General features: G+C 42.5%; 4 pseudogenes; all 4 read left to right on the top strand.

Moving 5' to 3' along the window:
* The first annotated feature begins 4,410 nt into the window (after nucleotides 1-4,410).
* On the top strand, nucleotides 4,411-7,181 carry LOC139470800 (uncharacterized protein KIAA1958-like; annotated as a pseudogene).
* Nucleotides 7,182-14,007: 6,826 nt separating this feature from the next.
* Nucleotides 14,008-15,323, top strand: LOC139470799 (uncharacterized; annotated as a pseudogene).
* A 36-nt stretch (nucleotides 15,324-15,359) lies between these two features.
* On the top strand, nucleotides 15,360-16,202 carry LOC139470866 (uncharacterized; annotated as a pseudogene).
* Nucleotides 16,203-16,835: 633 nt separating this feature from the next.
* On the top strand, nucleotides 16,836-18,526 carry LOC139470868 (uncharacterized; annotated as a pseudogene).
* The last annotated feature ends 4,194 nt before the right edge of the window (nucleotides 18,527-22,720 follow it).

The raw sequence follows: 22,720 nt of genomic DNA, 5'->3' as shown, positions 1-22,720 counted from the left end.
GTAATCATTCGTCTTTAACTGTTCCTGGCCTTGTAAAATGATCGTTATTTGTAAGGATATGGGTAATGCATGACGATTTCAGTAAATCAGTACCTGTCCCGCACATTGACAACGGTTGTGTAAGGGAGACTACTCTTGTCAGCCTCTCCCATAAGGCCCATATACTGCTCGCCATGTTACCGTACTGTCCTCTCACATGAAGCTGGCACGAATAGGCTGGAACACCCGTGTCCTCCATTTAACCAATAGTAAACTTATGCGTATATGTGTAACGGCTTCTGGAATGCTGATTACAACTATCTATTCTTTCAAAACTCCATTATTTTTATCACTTTGATTTCTTGAATTAAAAAATGTGGTTCCTGTGGTGTTTAGTAGATCATTTTTTTACATTAAGGGTTGCGGGTTACATTAAGGTTTTAAGGTTTGAAGTGACAGACAATATCTTTTTCACATTTGGGATTATTACTATGAAATATTACTTATCGAACATTCATGAAACTTCGCAGATTTTATTGATCGTTACTTTGTCTAGACGTGCAAATGATTAATCATTTTTAGTTTCACTCCATACAACGACCACCTGGTTGCTATATGAAGGTTTTATGAATGGGTCTATGACCCCTGACCCTTTTAACAGATTCTATCAAACTTACTGTAGTACAAAGGTTATCTCACGATACTCTACAAGGTAACCTCATTTCAGTTATTATCATAATTCCATAGCGACGGAAAGGAAAGTCATGGATGGTGGTGGGTTGATGGAATAGTCCATTAACAGAGTTTTAGGCATATAATGATGGACATTTGGAAACAGCCTTACGCATATGACAGTTGAGCATACACAAGAACCACGTGGTATTTAAAACGACAGGAATTCCAATGCAAGGGTGTTCTTGTGAAAAAAAACCCACCCCATCCGTTCTACAAATACCGTGTCGAGTCAAAAATAACCATATATATTTTTCGGATATGATGTCTAAGACCATAGTTGATTGAAAACAGCGAAAAAAGAACATTAGGCAAACGACCTGTAGAGTATTTCATGTCAGTTACGGACCGACCATTCGATCTTCTGTTGGAGCTGACATAAGCTCACCGTGGAACTTCGTACCAGGTGAGCTATAAATGGATGGATGACGCACGCTGTACAAACATGGATCGCAATACGTCACGTAAGCCTTTCGGCCATCTTGTATGCATTCAAAAAAAATTATGCTTACTAGAACTGTCCTATGGGGTATTAAATACCCCTGCAGACGTATGATAATATTAACGTGAGTATCCAAACGTCTCTCTGCAATTGCATTCAAAGACATAATCGCATCCTCTGTTTTTTTAAGATTATATGAAATAGGGTAGAGTACTTAAAGGAGCAATCAGAAGCCGCCTTTCCATAGCCACGGTAAAAACAAAACCTAAATGGTTGAGTTTCACATAAAATATCAATATACAAAATGTGAACGAAATCGGACAATTACTCAATTTCGATGGTGGCCTCAGTTCTGCTGCCATGGTCACACAATGGTAATGGGAATGAACGCATGTCGGACAGTGTCTGTAGATACACCTATGTACATATCTGAAAGAAATCGATGTAGTGGTTTAGAAGTTGTCCAAGAAAATTAAAATGACGAAATCATAAAAGGGCAATAACTCCGCCGAAATGAACAAATAATTGCAAGGTGCCCAACTACATGTTGAAGTGGTCACGTGCACAAAGTTAAATTGAAATCATTCAATTAGCTTGGAAGGAATTGTCCGCAAAGTTATTTTCTACAGACAGACCGACAGACAGGCGGACACGTTGATTCCGTAATACCCCACACTTCGTTTGATTGTGTGTGTAGTTGTTGATGGGGAAACCGACAGTTTTCTACATTTTCACAGAAAATGGCTATGGATAATTAAAGGGAAATCGCAACGGGGAATTGCGGATTATCTGTTTCTCGTGATTTTATGTTGACAGTTTCCCTCAAGTTTACTAGGGACAGATATTCCTGGCTCGTGAAAATCCAGGTTAGAATAGGTCTTCAGCAGCCCATACTTGCCGCAAAAGGCGACTATGCTTGTCGTACAAGGCGACTAACGGGATCGGGTGTTCAAGGCTTGCTGACTTTGTTGACGCATGTCATCGTATCCCAATTGCGTGGATCGATGCTCATGATGTCAATCACTGGATTGTCTGGTCCAGACTTGATTATTTACAGACCGCCGTCATATAGCTGGAATATTACCGCATGAGGTATTAAACAAACAAACAAAACAGATATTAACATTAACTGCTGGATGTCGCAAACTATGAGTCATTTTACGAGAGCGTCTTTTTATCTCGTTTTTAATCCGCATTTATCTCCCTTGAGCTATTTTCTGTGTTGTTTTTTCTCCATGAAAGGGTGTCTGTGGAGGCTAGGTTGTTATTTTTCTATGTTTTCACCAATGACAACGTATTATCTTCACTTAAATGTGTATATGAATATATTTTAAGAGTGAAACCATTCGAATATAACATTATATTAGTTTCAGTTATCCTAATTTATGGACGGATGAACGAACTTGTCCGTGCCACGTGACGCACATTCAACAAACTGCTCAGCACGGATACACAGTCATTGATACACACACATGTGCACGTCTCCCATAGTGGTAATTGCTTTCATTACCTTGGAGGAGATGTTTCGGAAGTTTTTTTGCAGATATAGAGCAAAGTTTATTTTGAGTGAGTATCTGAAAGCAGATTATTCGTTCTTTCACCTTCGCGGAATTTCGTGCCCACATGTCAAGGTTTCCGCTGCTGCATGGGCATTATTGGACTCGTATCATTGTATATGCATTTTACCTATGATGTTAACAATCGCGTCATGTTTTAATGAAAACTCTTATGTATGCATATATATTCCATGCAACATAACATCGATAGATAATCATTCATCTATTCATCAATTGTTTCCTGGTGTAGTAGAATGGCTTTTATTCATCTAGGATACAGATCTCGAATGGACACTTGTCAGTCGCGTATTATTTAGTCTGTGTCTGAGGCCATTACCTTTTTCCTCGTTGGGACGCTGAGGGTTGGCCGTATGGCAAACCGTTTTCACATTTATTACGGAATTACTGATATCTTCAATTGTTTTAAAGATATCTCTTTTTGAATTAAATATCTATAAAACGAATTAATGATATCTGTAATGCATTTGTGGATATATATAACTTATTTCAAGATATCGTGAACTGAATTTAAAATATCTTGAATTTATTTCTAATAAGATTATGTACAACAGGATAGTAATTGTTTAATTATTTCTTAAAAACATTTAGAGATATCAAGAAATATTTTGTTGATGTCACAATAACATTTTATGATATCAGTAATTGTATTTTGGATATCAGAAATGTTTTCAAGATATCGTTAATTATTTTATCATATCTTTAAACATTATTAATATCTTTAAATAGAATATCGATATATTTAAAACAATTGAAGATATCCGTAATTCCGTAATAAATGTGAAAACGGGTTGCCATATGACCGTTCTTACAGATCATTGTGTGATAATTGTGAATAAAACACTTATATACCTTCAGTTAACGTTATAGTAAGTTATTTGACTCAGGGGTGTATTTCAGAAATATATTTATTCAAAGGAAAGTAGTTAGTTTTTATACTAAAATAAATGAAAGACATGTCAGACACCACTCAGATGAAGGGGTAGCTAGGCGTCTCACTAATTGTTGTTTTAGCCAAAGTATGCTTCCCCTTATTTACGTAGAGGGGAATGTCCGAGTAACTCTCCATTCCTTAAAAATAATGGAGCAGAGGCCCCGCAGGGGCCGAGGCCCATTATTTTTAAGGAGTGGAGAGTTACGAGGATATTCCCCTACTTAAATTATATTTGATGTGACTTGGTATAACGCGTCTTTATACATTCCCTACACCCTAGTGCAGAAATGTGATGACATTACTTCAAAATTATTGCGAAAACGTATACATTGTAAAATAACAATCGGTTACCAGCGGTCCCTCCTTAAGTGACTCACAACAACCAGCGTCACGCTGTAGGCCGTACCCGCTTAACATGTACACAACATGTAACGCGTGCACTTAAACAACAACTCTCCATTACTTGGGATAAACTATTATCATAAGGTGATACAATCAGGTGAGTAGTGGACAGATTATTACAAATATTACATGAAGACTTGTTGACTAATAATATTAGTGTGACAAAGTGCTTTGTTTATCATTGCTGAATATATTGGGAGAATGTTTAATTTTAAGAAATATAGGTTTGAAGGTGTTGATGTGCTCTTTACTTTCCTCTTGCTGCAATCGTATCGTCCGTACCCGTGGATATATATTTGCTTTTCGCGCTGAATTCAGCCTTTTCCGGTCTGCTAGTTAATGTTGAAATGTCAGACGAAGAGGATCTCTTTATTACACAGAGTCGGACCTCTGTCCCCCAAAATGACAGTAGTAGTTCAGACAACTGTGGGGTTTTGTCTGCTTGTGGAGGTACTAGTTTGGAGAGGCCGTATTTTGAATTGTTTTCGGACATAAGTGACACTGAACTCGTATCAACTTGTGAAAAGGCTGAACGAATTTGTGAACAACCAACTATCGAGTTTTCTGACATAAGTGAGGATGAGCTGACAGCCACGTGCGAAGCTGCTGCGACGACTACGGACAGTATACCCTCTACTACGTCGTCCAGGTTTGGGGTGCCTAAATCGGATGAAGAAATCATGTCCTTTGGACATAAAAGGTACGTTATTCAGTACCGTAGTACATTGTAAGTATTAGGCGATGACGTCGTCGTAATAGAATGATTACAATACTCCATTAATATGAACGTTATGTTTATAGAATTGTGCGCAAATAACAAATATGGAACGTTAAATCGTCAGCAAACACGTGGTGCATTTCGTTCATTATTATTATTAATATGGCTTGTTAAAGAAATTAGGTTAATTTGTTAGAATGATGTACACATATATTCCACTTTTTCACATTTCAAATTGAAGCGGTATGGTAGCCCGAACGTTATTGGTGTAGTATTTGATGCTTGTTTTGTTTCTACTACCACTCAGTGTTTTCAAAAACCTCCATTACGATATATTCTTATACTCGCATTCCTACACACACCCACCCACCCACCTCTCCTTGCCTCGCCTCGCCTCGCCTCACACCCCCTGACGCTACTTTCTTTATCCCGCAATAAGTGGGTGCAGCATGAGAATTTCTCCTCGCCTCACACCCCCTGACGCTACTTTCTTTATCCCGCAATAAGTGGGTGCAGCATGAGAATTTCTCCTCGCCTCACACCCCCTGACGCTACTTTCTTTATCCCGCAATAAGTGGGTGCAGCATGAGAATTTCTCCTCGCCTCACACCCCCTGACGCTACTTTCTTTATCCCGCAATAAGTGGGTGCAGCATGAGAATTTCTCCTCGCCTCACACCCCCTGACGCTACTTTCTTTATCCCGCAATAAGTGGGTGCAGCATGAGAATTTCTCCTCGCCTCACACCCCCTGACGCTACTTTCTTTATCCCGCAATAAGTGGGTGCAGCATGAGAATTTCTCCTCGCATCACACCACCAAACGCTACTTTCTTTATCCCGCAATAAGTGGGTGCAGCATGAGAATTTCTCCTCGCCTCACACCACCTACCGCTACTTTCTTTATCCCGCAATAAGTGGGTGCAGCATGAGAATTTCTCCTCGCCTCACACCACCTACCGCTGCTTTCTTTATCCCGCAATAAGTGGGTGCAGCATGAGAATTTCTCCTCGCCTCACACCACCTGACGCTACTTTCTTTATCCCGCAATAAGTGGGTGCAGCATGAGAATTTCAGCTCGCCTCACACCACCTACCGCTGCTTTCTTTATCCCGCAATAAGTGGGTGCAGCATGAGAATTTCTCCTCGCCTCACACCACCTGACGCTACTTTCTTTATCCCGCAATAAGTGGGTGCAGCATGAGAATTTCTCCTCGCCTCACACCACCTACCGCTACTTTCTTTATCCCGCAATAAGTGGGTGCAGCATGAGAATTTCTCCTCGCATCACACCACCTAACGCTACTTTCTTTATCTCGCAATAAGTGGGTGCAGCATGAGAATTTCTCCTCGCCTCACACCACCAAACGCTACTTTCTTTATCTCGCAATAAGTGGGTGCAGAATTTCTCCTCGCCTCACACCACCTACACTCACATTTTGTATGTGATATATTACAACCCCAAACCCTTGTCAGTTCCCTCACTGTCCTGACATATACTTGTGTGTAGAATTGTTTAAGCATCATTATTTCTTTTGTATATCAGATTTGCTGACAGTACCATGACGAAAATTAGATGGGCAGTTAAAAGTTTCAAGGACTGGCAGACGCACAGGAACAGATTAGCAGATGACAGAAACATAAGTCATATTTTCACAGAATTGGAAGATATGACCCGCGATGAACTGAACTACTCGGTCTCCCGTTTTATCTGTGAGGTAAAGAAGTTATAATTAGACGGCTCGGACTATCCACCAGATACACTGTACAGTTTTGTCATCTGCATTCAGCTGTACTTGGATACGCTTGACAAGTGTTACAAACTACTAACTGATGACTCGTTTTCCCAGATTCGGAATACTGTGGATAATGTGATGAAAATCAATAGCAAAACCTGCAAACAGAAGAAACAAGCACAGATTATTACACCGGAAGAAGAAGACGTGTTATGGTCAAAAGGCTGTTTGGGAAGTGACAAACCTTCCCAGTTGCTTGACACAATGGTATATCTGATTGGTATCAACTTTGCGCTACGTGGTGGACAGGAACATAGAAACTTGCGCAGAGGACCATTTTCACAATTTGAGATCTGTGAAAGTCAACATGGACGTTATCTTATGTACACTGAACAAACTTCGAAAACAAACAGTGGTGGACTGAAACATCGCAGACTGGACAACAAACGTGTTGTTGTTTATGCAAATGTGGACAGGCCTGGTAGATGCATTGTCAATTTGTTTGCAAAGTATTGCTCACTGTGTCCATCTTCATCGAAAACTGATTGCTTTTACTTACGACCATTGGATAAGCCATTTAGAGAGGATCTGTGGTATTGTGATCAACCTTTGGGGAGACATAAGCTTGCGTGTGTTGTTTCAAGACTATGCAAAACAGCAGGTCTAACTGGATACCGTACGAATCACTCACTGCGCGCCTCAGCAGCAAGCCGACTTTATGAGGCTGGAGTAGACGAACAATTAATATGTGAAGTGACTGGTCATAGATCCACGGCTGTGCGTAACTACAAGCGTACAACAGAATCTCAGAAGAAGGCTGTGAGCAGTGTCATTCAGGGTTCGACTGAGACGGCTACCAGCGGCGTTCGCAGTGGTGTAGTCGCTCTTGACAACGAGAAATTGAACATTACCATAAATGTGAATGTGCATTAAAATGTAATCAGGAGTATATGTGCCTAATTTAAATAAAAAAACAACATTTTGGTCATTAAAGGTTATTTTCCTAATCGTTTGTTCAGCTGCTTTGTCGTTTGATTTTGTATTCGAATACCATTCTAATACTCCCAAGAATAGTAGAATCGAGAAACTGATGGCCTCAACAACTCTCCATTCCTTAAAAATAATGCAGTGCTTAAACAATAGAGTGACGTCACAAATGTAATTTAATATTTAGAAATGAACCGAACGGGAACAAATTGCGAACTTCCAGAACTTAGAAGTGTTTTTCTGATGTCGATTTTTATGTCAAGTGTGTTGAGTTCAAGGATCACAGAAGGAGTTTAGCCTCTTTAAGATGCTGTAACCTACCACTGCATATTGAGACCGGCCGATACTCCGAGCTTCCCACACCTTTGTCTCAAAGAATAGGTAAATATTGTACATACTCTAAAGAACATTTTACAAGAAGCTTTTGGTATTATTATCATTATTATTATTATTATTTATTATTATTATTATTATTATTATTATTATTATTATTATTATTATTATTATTATTATTATTGTTGTTGTTATTGTTATTATTAGTGTATTATCACTATTGGTATTGTATATGTATATTTAATTTATCAATTATTATTATTAGGATAACAATTATTATTATGATTACCATTATTCATTCATTCATTCATTCATTCATTCATTCATTCATTCATTCATTCATTTATTTATTTATTTATTTATGTTTCACAATTGTTACAATTGTATTTTAATGTGTCTCATAAGCCTAATACCTTTTGTTTTGAACACATATTATGTCCAATGTTTTTACCATAGCGGCTTGTGCATGTGACACCAAAAATAAACATTATCTCATGAAGTTTCTTCTTCGCAGTATATGTTAAAGAATTCGGCTATGTTTCACGATTGAGTTATATTGAGGTTCTTGTCTCCAGTATTATGGAGCGCGGACCTCTATATTATTAATGGAAAAATGGAACTAACTGAATGCAGTTTCATTCTCGCACCTTACCACAATCACTGTAGTCAAACTGACTGCAGACGAAATGAACTTTAGTCGAAAGAAGGCCCCAAAATAATCACTGCATCGTGCATAGATTGTTTTTGAAATTACAACTTAAAGACATTTGTTAGATTTCAAGAAGAGGAATGCTGTTGCAAATAACTGATTTTAATTTTGAAAACAGATTATATTTCTGCGGTCAATATTGGTAGTAGCGTGTAATTATTTGTCTTTGCTCCTTGTTACACTATATGGAGAAATACGCCAGACTCGTGCGTCAATGTATTTCCCCTCTGTCCCCGAAACGATTCGACTGCGCGTTCTAATATAATGAGGTTAAATTAGAACTATTTTACTTAATAAGAGATTAATAGCCATCTAAGAAGCATATATACAAATTTCACACAGAGATATACAACATTACAAGATATACAATATTATACAATTATACATACATATATCGAATCTGAATAAGATGTCTTGGTAGTCCTCATGGCACATTGTACAAATCTTCCAATCTCATGTCTTGTACGTGTACCAGTGGATATCTTTCTGTTTTGGTGAACGACATAGTGAGTGAGTGAGTGAGTTGGGTTTAGCGCCGCTTTTAACAGTATTCCAGTTATATCGCGGCGTATCAACTTAATGTGGGAGGAAAGCCCGAAATGATGCAGGTCTCAGACGTTTACCACTTCGGTGAAACCCACGAGCACGGGTATGGTGCTGACAAACCTAGAAACATGATCGGGGCGAACCGGGATTCGAACCCACAATCATGGGTTTCTGGCGTGCCCAAGGGACGCAACTCTGCACAGCGAATCGCGGCACCTTAGACGACTGGGCCACCCATGCCACGTGTGATATGTATTGAGCCCACAAATGTTCAGTAAAATTTGTTTTGTTATCGAACATATTCCAGGATTTTATTGGAATTGCATTATGGGGATGTATATATCATGTGCATGCATATTATGGTAGAAATACTTAATGCCCCCTGTATAATAAATCTTGCGCAAAAGTAGTTTTCCGAACTTACTTTCAATCGAGATTGATAAACTTAGTTTGAAATTAGAATTTATTTTCTAGATTTGACAGAACTCTTCATGACAGAATTAGACCGGCCCCGTAGTCTAGTGGTAGAGCGTCCGCCCGCGTCATACCAAAAGACGTTAAAAGATGGTACTTGTTGTTACCCTGTCTGGCGTTCGGCATTAAGGGGCTAAGGGACTGGTCGGCTCGGAGTCAGTATACTGTGTCTGAGTGGGGTATTCATGTTAAACTGCGGTATGGTATCTCAGTGTGCTGGCACTATTAATCGGCATCAGCCACACACACACACACACACACACACACACACACACACACACACACACACACACACACACACACACACACAAACGTGCATGCACGTCGCTATATAAGTTCAATAATCTTGGACGCGACGTTAAACCCCATTTCACCTCTCCTCATGACAGAATTGTTTTGTGCACTTTTGCACACATTTATTTGTCTGATGATCCTCTTGTGAAGCATGTCAAGACTCATGATGCAAACAAGGCATTCCACAGTTTTCTAAAACGAGCCAAGGATGTGGGACATACTCTCAATGTCGGTGGTGATTTTGTTGATGGTTCTGTACAACCAAGCGAAGGGCCATATCAAGTCGGCCCAGTGTTTCAAGGAGAGGCTATCTGAATGACCACTGCTTCGAGTTTATGTGCAGTGTATTGAGAAGATCAGCAATCCTGCAGAGTCCTTCGCTTGGATAAAGTCGTCTGGCCTGAAAAATGAACCAGGAGGCTTTCTGTTTGCTGCTCAGGACCAGTCACTTCCCACTCGAAATCGTCAATGTGTTATTTTGCATGAAAATATCAATATGAAATTTAGATTATGTAATGGATTTAATGAGACTGTCCAACACATTGTCAGTGGATGCCTAGTTTTGGCACAAACACAGTATCTTAAACGACGTGATGGTGTTGCTCGGTCATTTTATTACCGTCTTCGTCGTGCTTTTGGTTTTGACACAGCGGTCCACCCATGGTACGACCCGAAATATGTCGAGGATGCCATGGAAAATAATAGATACAAAATTCTTTGGAATAGACCAATTTTCAGCCTCAGACGTATCCAGGACAAAAAACCTGATCTTGTCCTTTTTGATAAATCCAGTAAAATCATTTATATCATTGAATTTTCTGTCCCCTTTGACACTAATGTGATTTACAAGATTCAGGAAAAACATGGCAAATATGCGGACCTCCTTTCGAAATGTCACGCTTGCATCCCAAGTACCAGGTTGTCCGAATCCCCCTTGTTCTCGTTGCCTTAGGTTTGGTACCTCCTAATCTGGGAGAGCACACGGGTTTGCTACCAGGAATACAGCCCTTCTGACAATCTGGGTAATGCAGAAGGCTGCACTGTTGGGGAGTCTTCACATTCTCCGAAAAGCTCTGGGTGGGTTTGACTGGGCAGCGCTTCCTGGGAAAAGTCCTATTCGCTGTCTAGGCTGCGTGTAGAGTGGGCAAGGACCCTGAGCTGATGATGAGCCTAATCAGAATGACTGTGCCAGGATCACCCAATCCCTCTTTGCTGTATGTTGTATTTTAGTCTGTACATCATAATAATACGCGGAATCATACAGTTTGCACAATGGTGTTTCGATTCATACTTCAGTGAACTGAAAACAATACACAATCAATCTTTAAATAGACCGTCTGGATTCCTAATGCGAGACTATATCACAACTTATCCGGCGTAGAATAGGTCTTCAGCAACCCAGGCAACTATGCTTGTCGTAAGAGGAGACTGACGGGATCGGGCGGTCAGGTTCGCTGACTTGGTTGATGCATGTCATCGTTTCCCAAGTGCGTAGATCGATGCTCATGAAGTCTATCACTGGGCTGTCTGGTCCAGAATTGATTATTTACAGACTGCTTTCATACAGCTGGACTATAGCTGAGTGCGGCATTAAACAACAATCAAACATACAAACTAACAGCAACTACTAATTTCACTACAACGACAGCGACTCATTATTACACAATAAACTAATATTCAACACTACAGATTGCTACTATTTAATTCTTAAACTACGACTACTGGTGCTACAGCAACTATAACTATCAATGCTACCTCTGTATTTAGAGAGTCATTTTGTCACGTCAGTATGGTTGTACGCAGTACTATGCCCAACACTACGTCAGGGAGAGCAACCATTGGCTTCACACACAGGCGTACAGTTGGGTATGTTGTCTTATGAGATATGTGACTACAGTGTTTGAATTGGTTGGCGTTGTCACAGGACATAAAGTAAACATGCTACATGACTGAAAATTCTCAAGAACTTCGATACGCTCTCCTTTGCCAACACATATAATGCTTGTGTCATTGCATGGTGTGGGACACGACTGAATAACAAATAAGCTTGAAAAACCTTCTGCGTTTCAAAAGATAGCGTTTTACTGATTGAAATACGATTTGACCCGGAGAGTGATGTTTGTCCTACATCAATAGCCCCTTGGTTTATTATGCATCGGCCTGACAGTAAAAATGCACATCGTAAAACATGAAACGGTGCGAACGTGCAGGGGGACATGTGTTTTGACAATTAAATTTACTCAGAAAACCACTGTCATAACGGACTAGCTAAATATAGTTATACCTGTTGACAGTTTGAGTGTGTGTTTATATGTGGATATTGTGATATAAAATAAACTGTGATGTACATTAATGAATATTCCCATGAATAACACATTTAATTTGTGAACTGTGAATTATTCACTCTTTGCTTTGGACCCCTTCATAATCCGGAGACACCTGCACTACTGATTTCGTGCTTAAGGTATTCACGCTCTTCTATGTCACCACATAAAATGCTAATAATAATGCATGGCGTGGGACGCGACTTGACTGAACTTGACTGATTTTGTGTTAATGCTTTTTATATGCTAAGAAAAATGTTCCAAAAATAAACTAGGAGTTTAATGCATTCCAAAAACGAGGATATTCGTGGGCGATTGAGATATTTCTTCTATACCATAATATAGTTTGTGGAAACGTATTTTGTGAAATGCTGAATATTGGTTTCAAATGCCATATAGGAAGCACTGTGCACATGCTACACGACTCTATAGATAAAATACGACTGAATAAGGGCAATGGAAAAATGAACATGAGCACGAACAATTAGAACAGTTATTATTACTACTCTTATAATTTCTAAGTTTACAATGTCAGTACAGGATTTACTGGTCAAAAGTATTTTATTCTTTTCTTACTTCCATGACATAGATCTACATAATTAGTGTGTCTCCTACGAAATCGCTCTGACCTTCTGCCCCAGACCTCGAAAGCTGCTACAACGATTCGTATACGTTCTCGCTTTTATATTGTTTGAATCTTTTTTTTTCATGTTTTTGTTGATAGTGATAGTTGTTATGTTGCTGAATTTTAAGAATTTACGTACAGCGAATGACTGATGAAGCTGATAGCATTATTCATTATCTGGTTTGTCAAGGGCGGTTTATTGTACTATTATTTACATATAACAATTAATCTATATAAATGCCTGCGAGAAATGAAAGTATTTAACCACATAAATGTGTTTTTGACAAACATATTATATAATTTGTGTCTGGTACTACGATAGACGTGAACGTGTGAACACATGTAATGTGTAACTTCTGCACACCGTGTTAGCACTACAACCGTTACACGTTATCATATTCGATATTAAATGCAAGGTTTGGAGATCAAGAGGTTTTATACATGTAGACATGCATGTAGACAGAATAACGTCTCTGGGAATAATTTACTTCAATTGAAAAAGTTATTTATTACAAACAAGCTCTTGTATTTAGATTGTATTGAACCTGTTAACTTGCCACATACAAAATACTCGATTTGTTCAAGAATAACAAAATATGGTACTTTAATATGTTTTACTGACAAGAAATTTCATAAAATCAGTCCACGCTTAGGGGACTGTCTTTCACTAATACCCATTAATGATTGAGTGAGTTGGGATCTAAGCTACTTCTATCAGTAAAACAATTATATTTACATTTAGTACTAACTACTAAATGACTTTATCGCGCGTATCCAAACCATGGGCTAATTACGTCTGTAACCCAATCACCCCTCGTAACTCAATCACCCCCGGGCCACCACTCGGCACCGTGCCCGGGGAATAATCCCGCGCAAGCATCATCCCGCCCTTTGTTAGTCCGTCATTCGCGAACAGCCCTTCTCCAAGTACACACGTGTGTCACTGTATCTAATCGCCTTCGCTTTGTACGTTTCCTTTGTACCCAGTCGCGACCGTTTCGCCGATTACGCCTTCAATACCATCTATTCCAACACTCGCCGTATCGCATTTACACAATCGCGACCGTTTCGCCGATTACGCTTTGAATACCATCTATTTCAGCACTCGCCGTATCGCATTTATTCCGTTCTACTCCCGAACTTCACCCTCGGGACAATTTTACGCTTGTGGAACACCAACTCACCACCTCGACCTTTCGTGATGCCTCCCAAGAGAAGATCAGCCGCCAACCACAAGCTTGTGAGGGGAGTCAAGCAGGCCAGGACAACCAGGAGACAAACCCCGGGAGTACGCATTGTACAGGAGGCAACAGCTGATGGTGAGTCTGCCAATTACGGAGATATCGAAGGTGGCAACAGAATTAACGTGCAATCGGCGCAGCTTGTAAATGCCGCGCAGGCTGCCAACTCGGCTACCCAGGTAAGCGAGCAACTGGGCAAAAATACTCCAGTTGCTGGAACATTCAGCGCCCGGCCCGGTTAGTGCAAACCAGCAGGTAAGGCTTGGTTTTAGTTCTCCCGCCATTTCGCCCAACATAGGGAGAATCCCCGATGCTCACAACGAGGCCGACGGTGACGCGGCTTGGCCAGCCAATCACATCGTAGGATACGGGGATTCCTTATCCTTCCGTGCGGATGGAATAGACGCGCACGTCAAACAAGAGGTGAGGGAAAAAATCTGGCGTGGCGAGTATGTCGACCTCGGCACAATACTACCAAACACCGCGGGAAGTCACGAGGACGGTACGATTACCATGGCGTATGACTCCTCAGGTAAGGTAATTTTTAAACCAATAAAGCAGCAACCAAAGCGCCTGTCCTTGGCAAGCTGGACTTCAGCTTTCCACATTTTCATGTGTATATATGTTAGTAGGCACTCCGAGGTCCGCACAACCCAGGGGTTGCTGTCCTACATGGAAACCATAAGAACGGCGGCACTTCGATTCGGGGGGGACGCCTGGTCAACCTACGACCAACAATTCCGACACAGAATGTCAAGGGACCCCTCACGACGCTGGGACAGCATCGACGGCGAGTTGTGGCTGAAGTACATGGTCACACAGCCGGTACGACAACCAGAATCAGGCGGACGGGGCGCAATGACACACGTACAGGGAGACATCGCCAGTCAGGTATGCTGGGATTTCAATAAATTTGGCTGTAGCAGGGTCAACTGTAAGTACACTCACAAATGCGGTAAGTGTGGCAAACATTCCCATAGCTCTAGGACCTGCTTTCGAGGGAATGGGGTCCAACCGACCCCATACAAGCCCAATCAGCCTTTCCTTAACAGAAAACCAGCCGTCAAGGCAGGTAAATTCAATGGCCCCTTCCCCCGTGGATCTCAATGAAATGGCAACCTGGTTACGCCAATATGCTAGGGTCAATTACAAAGATGCAAATTATTTATGGGTAGGTTTTAGCTTTGGCTTTAGGCTCGAGTTCCAGGGAAGCCGCACGGGTCGCCTGGGGCGAAACTTGAGATCAGCCACGCACCAAGACACGGCAGGCTACGTGAAACAAAAACTACAAAAGGAAGTCGACCTTGGCAGGATGGCGGGCCCCTTCAAGGACACCCCCCTAGACAACCTCCAAGTATCCCCAATAGGCCTGGTGCCTAAGAAGCAGCCAGGATATGGTCAGCACCTGGGTAAGCATGCGGAGGAATTCCGTCTAATTCACCATCTATCCTATCCCAGGGGTAAATCTATAAATGACTTCATAGACACAGAGGCCTGCTCCGTCGTGTACGCCAGAATTGATGAAGCTATCCATAGGGTTCAACAACTGGGAAAGGGAGCACTACTAGCAAAATTCGACATTCAGTCGGCCTTTAGAATTATACCAGTCCATCCATCCGATTTCGAGCTGCTAGGCATCAGATTCGAAGGTGAGTTCTATTTCGATAAATGCTTACCATTTGGCTGCTCCATATCTTGCGCCATATTTGAAACGTTTAGTACCTTCTTGCAATGGTGCATGCAATCGCATCTTCCAAAGTGTCAGATCATGCATTACCTGGATGACTTCCTAACGGGGGGCACAGCAGGCACCAGCCACTGCTCGGACAACCTCAACGGATGCGTGAATACACTAGAACAGCTCGGGGTTCCTATTGCGCACGACAAGACGGTAGGCCCCACAACCAAACTGACATTCCTAGGGCTGGAAATCGACACCATTGCAATGCAGATCAGAATCCCAGAGTCCAAGATCAAGGAGGCAACAAGGGAAATCCAAGACATCCTGTCAACAGGTAACATAAAGGTCACAAAAAGGGCCCTTCAGTCCCTCATAGGCAAGCTTAACTTTATGTGCAGGGCTATACCAATGGCAAGGGCATTCAGCCGCAGGCTAATCGATCTGCTTAGCAAAGGTAAGCAACCATTTCACCACATTAGGATTACCAGCTGGGTCAAGGAAGACCTACAAATGTGGTTAACATTTCTTACGAGTTATAACGGCATTTCAGTGTTTCAGGACCAACTGTGGGTGGACAGCGATTTCCTCCAGCTGTTTTCAGACGCAGCGGGTGGCGCCGGCTTTGGAGCCTACATGCAGGGCAAATGGTTTAACGGCGCATGGCCACCCCAGTGGGTGACGGATGGAACCACACGGGACTTGACGCTCCTGGAGCTGTTCCCCATCACACTGGCCATCCAAATCTGGGGCAAGCAACTCGCAAACAAAAAGGTCCTCTTTTACTGCGACAACCAAGCCGTCGTAACAATAATCAACAAGCAGTAAACCAAGGCCCCCAGAGTGATGAGCCTACTCCGTCGCCTAATCCTGCAGTGCCTCCGATATAATATTATGTTTAAGGCAAAGTATGTATGTTCCACTGCTAACACTATTGCCGATGCTCTCTCGAGGTTTCAGCTCAAACGCTTCCGAGAGGCAGCACCAGCCGCGGACCAGAACCCAACACCTATCCCGTGCAACATATGGCTGATCTGAGGCAGGAAGCCGGCAGACTCCTACAACAATCTCTGTCTACAAATACATGGGCCACTTACCAAACAGGCATCAATGCCTTGCACCAGTTCCGGTCCGCACACCAGCTACAAGAGGTGTGGCCAGTCCCGCTGGATCAGGTCGTAAACTTTATTGCTTATCTGTCGGTCACTCACCACTCCCCTAACACAGTCAAGACTTACATTGCAGCACTGTCTTCACACCACAAATTCCACGGGCTCACCGACTGTACAAACCATTTCCTGGTAGGCAAGATTTTAACAGGCTTACACAAATCAGCCGGCCGACCAGACACCAGAAAACCGATCACTGCAGACCTGCTGCAGGTAGTAACCAACAATCTGCCTCACGTAGGCTCATCAGCATATGAAGCCAGGTTGTTCAAGGCAGTCTACTGCACAGCCTTCTTCGGTTTCTTTAGGGTTAGCGAACTGGTCCAAACTGGACCCTCAAAAACAGGATGCGCCATCCAGAATTTAAGCTTCTCGGGCAACCCCCAGCAGCTTTCAATCCATTTACCACACTCAAAGTCTGATCAGTACAGGATGGGGACAACAGTTACAATGTCATCTATACCAGGTAATCCGCTATGTCTGGTAGTCGCCATCAAGCACTACCTGGAGGCGCGCCCCTTCGGCCCACAACATGCATTCGTTCACTTCGACCATTCCCCCGTTACAAGGTACCAATTCCAGGCACTCCTAAAAAAGGCCTTAGCACACAGCAACATAAACACGGCCCGCTATTCTTCGCACTCCTTCCGCATTGGGGCAGCCACATCAGCAGCCATGAACGGGGTGCCAGAACACCTCATACAACAATACGGCAGGTGGAAATCAGATTGCTACAATGCTTACATACGCTTACCAACAAATTCAATGTAGCACAATTAATTCCAATAGCCTTTCATGGTACTTACTACACTTCTTATTGTTTACAGTTTGGATGGTGGGATCCAGCTACATGGCCAGGGCACGGCAGTACTTGCTCCTGAAGGGCACCAGTCCGAACCAACCGAGGATGCTATGGCTGGCACGAGGGGGGATGAGGTGGAAGGAGCTGGACACCATTCTAGATGCACAGGTCAAGGCGACACGGCGCAGCCCCAGAGCCCTCATCATTCACTTGGGCGCCAACGACCTGTGCTCGGTCAAGGGCAGCCAACTCTACCTTGACATGGTGGCATCAATCCTTCGGATACAACTCCAGCTTCCTGACACCAAGATCATCGTATCATCAATGCTGCCCAGGCGCTACTGGCACGATGCCAGGGACCCACTAAAGATCGAGGGGATGCGGAAGAATATCAACCGCCGACTGGCCAACCGAGTCAAAGAGCTCGGCGGTACAATGGTGCCACATCCCCAGATCCTGGCATCAGACAAGACATGGTACGCCTGGGAGGGCGTCCACCTCAGTGACAAAGGACTGTGTGTGTTTACGGACAATTTGTTGCATGCCCTGGCGCTTGTTTTGCGCCAGTAAGGATATTATCTCCACAGGTTAGTGTTTCCTTTCAGTACATAGGCAAGCCGGGCAACAATGCTATCTCCGCGTATCGCGTGGCCGTGGGTGTGGGGTAGCACTCTGGTGCTTTGTGGCGGGGTTCTTGTGGGCTACACTGCTAGTAACAAATTAACTTGCTTCCAAATTAATACTCGTGCTTAAGGCTACCTGCTTTTCAGCGGGAACCTTTCCGGGGTTACCTGCTTCTCAGTGGGAACCTTGTCTTTCCCAACTTTTCAGCCGGGGAATCGTAAAATAACATACATTGGGGCAAACAATTGCCACGTATATGGGCCCGGCGGCGAAAGTCGTCTTGTCAAGCGGTAGCTGACAGTTAGGTCCGCGGCGGGAGCCGCATAATGGTTTTGCTAATGGGGCCAGGCAGTGGGATCTGCTTTGGCCGGCTACCTGGGGCCGGGCTGCGGTAGTCTGACTCAGGCCAGCAGCGTGGAGCTGCTTTTGGCAGCGTGGGAGTTGCCAAGCAATGGTGGCGTTTAAATATGCTACCATGGGGGCGTGGCCATGGCAACGGTAGCATTTTGGTATACGCAATTTGCAGCTAAGTAGCCCACTAGTACCTGCACACCCTCGGCCATTTAACCCAATCTCATCTTCTGTTTTTATTATAGGCATGGGCATCCACGGCTCGGTGGCCCGTGCCTCTCCTTGGCATATCACGGGATAATTACATTTAGTACTAACTACTAAATGACTTTATCGCGCGTATCCAAACCATGGGCTAATTACGTCTGTAACCCAGTCACCCCTCGTAACTCAATCACCCCCGGGCCACCACTCGGCACCGTGCCCGGGGAATAATCCCGCGCAAGCATCATCCCGCCCTTTGTTAGTCCGTCATTCGCGAACAGCCCTTCTCCAAGTACACACGTGTGTCACTGTATCTAATCGCCTTCCCACCCACCCACCCAGCTTGCCACTCATTTCATTTCTTTTTCAGCCTGACGTGTCCTCTTCACCTGGAATGCTAATCACTTCTTTTCTTCAGCATTTATTCTATTCCAGGTACCAGCAGAGCGGATTGTATATATGTAAATAAACCTGTACATATGTAAAATTGGTTTTCAGGGCCCTTGTATATATGTACATACTTTTAAACGATTCTGATATATGTAAATAAACATGACTTTTTAATAGCTGTATATATGTATATATGCAATACCTGTCTCAACAATAAACTATGTCGAGGTGTGCGGGGTTCTTGTGGGCTACACTGCTAGTAACAAATTAACTTGCTTCCAAATTACTCGTGCTTAAGGCTACCTGCTTTTCAGCGGGAACCTTTCCGGGGTTACCTGCTTCTCAGTGGGAACCTTGTCTTTCCCGACTTTTCAGCCGGGGAATCGTAAAATAACATATGTTGAGGCAAACAATTGCCACGTATATGGGCCCGGCGGCGGAAGTCGTCTTGTCAAGCGGTAGCTGACAGTTAGGTCCGCGGCGGGAGCCGCATAATGGTTTTGCTAATGGGGCCAGGCAGTGGGATCTGCTTTGGCCGGCTACCTGGGTCCGGGCAGCGGTAGTCTGACTTAGGCCAGCAGCATGGAGCTGCTTTTGGCAGCGTGGGAGTTGCCAAGCAATGGTAGCGTTTAAATATGCTACCGTGGGGGCCGGACAGCGGTAGCAGTCTCAGGCCAGCAGCGCTAGCTGCAATCGCCGTTGGCCACGCGCGTGGCCATGGCAACGGTAGCATTTTGGTATACACAATTAGCAGCTAAGTAGCCCACTAGTACCTGCACACCCTCGGCCATTTAACCAGTAAAACAATTATATCACGGTATGTCAGCTTATTGTGAGAGGAAAGTTGTGATGGTTTTAAACGATTACCATTTACCACTTTAATAGAACCAATGAGCACGGGTGTGATGCTGACCCCGAAGGATTCTGGCACCTCAATTGGACGCAACTTTGCGAAGCGTGCCACCATAGTGATTGATTTAGTAAAAATAAATTCACCCTGACGTTTATGCAGTAAATTTGCGTATCATAGCTAAAGTTACTTAAAACTGTATGTGTGTTAAAACATCACGTGTGTGTTTTCATCAGAAATATTTGTGTCTGTGTTATTCATGCCAGAAAATGAACTCTGATCATATATGACAACCGTTTGGAATATACGTATCATTTCTCTGCCATATTTGCGAACATGTCATTTTGAGCATACATTACAGAGTTGTGCATATGTGACAATCGTTTCATTTATTTTCTAGCAAGTTATATGCTCTGCTTATATGTCTCGGATTTCAGAACCATTGAAATCTATTACGCCCGGATGTAGATTTAACCTATGTTTCATACACACCTACATTTTCGTACACATGTAATCGGAAGATTGCATTATTGACAAAACCTTTCATATATTTCAGTCTTTCGGTAATATATCTCGGTTCTATTAATGTCTTGATCCCTGAACATATTTGCACCACTGCAAACACGAAAACGTCGTTTTTTTCCGTATATGGTCATTTGACGGAAAAACGACGTTATTTAGACGTTTTCAAACCATCGTTTTCCCGTCCAAATAACGTCGTTATTTGACATCGGAATTTACTGGGAGGAGCGATATCATTAAGCTCCTCCCTTTCTTGATTGACATTGTCATTCAAGCAACAGCGTCTACCGGTATTTCTACTTCTCAGATTTCATTGGTCAGTTCTCGCGTGTTAGATTACAGGCCCGCCCGAGATTGACGCTGCACTCGAAGTACTGAAATCAATCGTGAATTGGTTAATGCCTTGTCCAAATTTTCCGTTCTGTGCATGCGCGACTTCGCGTATTGATTCCTAGATTTAATGTCACCACTATTTGTCAATGATTCATAAACACACTCTCCTGATAAGTTCGGAATCGTACAATGGCGCTTAAATTTATGGCATGTACTTGATCGGCACGCATTCCCATCAACCAATACAATAAGAACGGCTCAGGAACGTCTGAGTATAGGAAAAGGATTTATACTTTCGCAAGTTAAGTAGTCGTCAAATACGCAAACGAATATCATCCGGCTTTTAAAACTTATTTTTGTAGAAGTTGATCTTGGTGTATATTGCCAGAGATTATATGCATTTTTCCGATATTGCCTATTTTAATGTTTATAAATAGTTTTAAGGTTCGTCCGCCTATTTGACGGGATTGCCGTCTCCCCATTGTATATGACACTTAAGCAGTGTCCTGTTACTGTAAACAGATTAGTTTCAAATTCCAAACTGGTGATGTCTATTCAGACTAATGCTTAGTCTCTAAAACTGGATAGTTTTGAAAGAAACGAGTAACTCCATTTAAATTGAAGAGGAGCCCCAGTGATATGGGAGATTCCGAGATGAACCTATTCTATGGCTATCAGATATACATTAACGCATGTTACCGTTCGAAAGTCATACTCTCATATGACTTTATATTATTCACAGTATCAAAGTGTAATCAACAATATCAAGAGCAGCAATTTCAACAGCTGAAACACCCAAACACAAGGCTGTTATCAAGCGCTGGTGCAGACGTGATGCATAGTAAAAACTGTTTCATGATGTCTTCAGAAATACAATTTCCTGCAATATTTATACTTAGTCTACGAGATAGTTAGGCTATTGCTTACACACCGGTGGAGCGTAGACAATATCGCTAATACAGATGTAACGTATTTGAATGCCAATACTTAAGATAAACACTCATTATTTTTGCAGTGACGATATAACACTTATACATGTCTATTGGTACCTTTCATCAGTTTAGCTCTTCATTTTAATAACTTTGTTTTCACATATTCATGTTATAATCGAGTAGCCTGTCATACATAGTTATGGGGCAGTTTTCAATCTTGTACTGACTTACTCTGGTGTTTCTGAGCGAAGCTTATTGGCTTGGTTGTTATACCTCGTTTTCCTGGTTATCCTATTATTCCTTTATATATTTATCTATATAATGACACCGTGTTCTCTGGATCACGGCTCTGTGACTATCCATAATAATTAAGATGAAAATTCAGTTCAAGTAAATGAATGAGTTGGTTTTGACGCCACAATCAGTCAAAGACCAATGCTGTGAGGTTTGAGTACACACTTCTACCAGGTCGAACATCGTGGATCCTCATTTTCTACCTAAAGAGAATCATAGTTCATATGCTACTCAATCTACCGTCCCGCTCAAGATGACCTTACTTGTTAAATCCATCATCTAAACCCCCGATCTCACCCCTCCGCACGCACACACGCACGCACTCACGCACACACACACGCACGCACACACACATACACACATACGCAACAGACCTAAAAAATAACCTGGACAGCATATACTGCTGATAGCATCTGGTCAACTCCGCCGCTCCACCGCAGAATGTTCGTCTAACTCTGCAGGGGGCATTCTCAGTAGCTTCAAACGCGCTGAAATGTTTTCGCCTTGCATCCAAGATGGTGGAC

Source organism: Haliotis cracherodii, unplaced genomic scaffold (genome assembly GCF_022045235.1).
Source record: "Haliotis cracherodii isolate W230 unplaced genomic scaffold, xgHalCrac1.p SCAF_21, whole genome shotgun sequence".
NCBI lineage: Eukaryota > Metazoa > Mollusca > Gastropoda > Lepetellida > Haliotidae > Haliotis > Haliotis cracherodii.
This window is presented reverse-complemented; position numbering and strand designations above follow the sequence as displayed.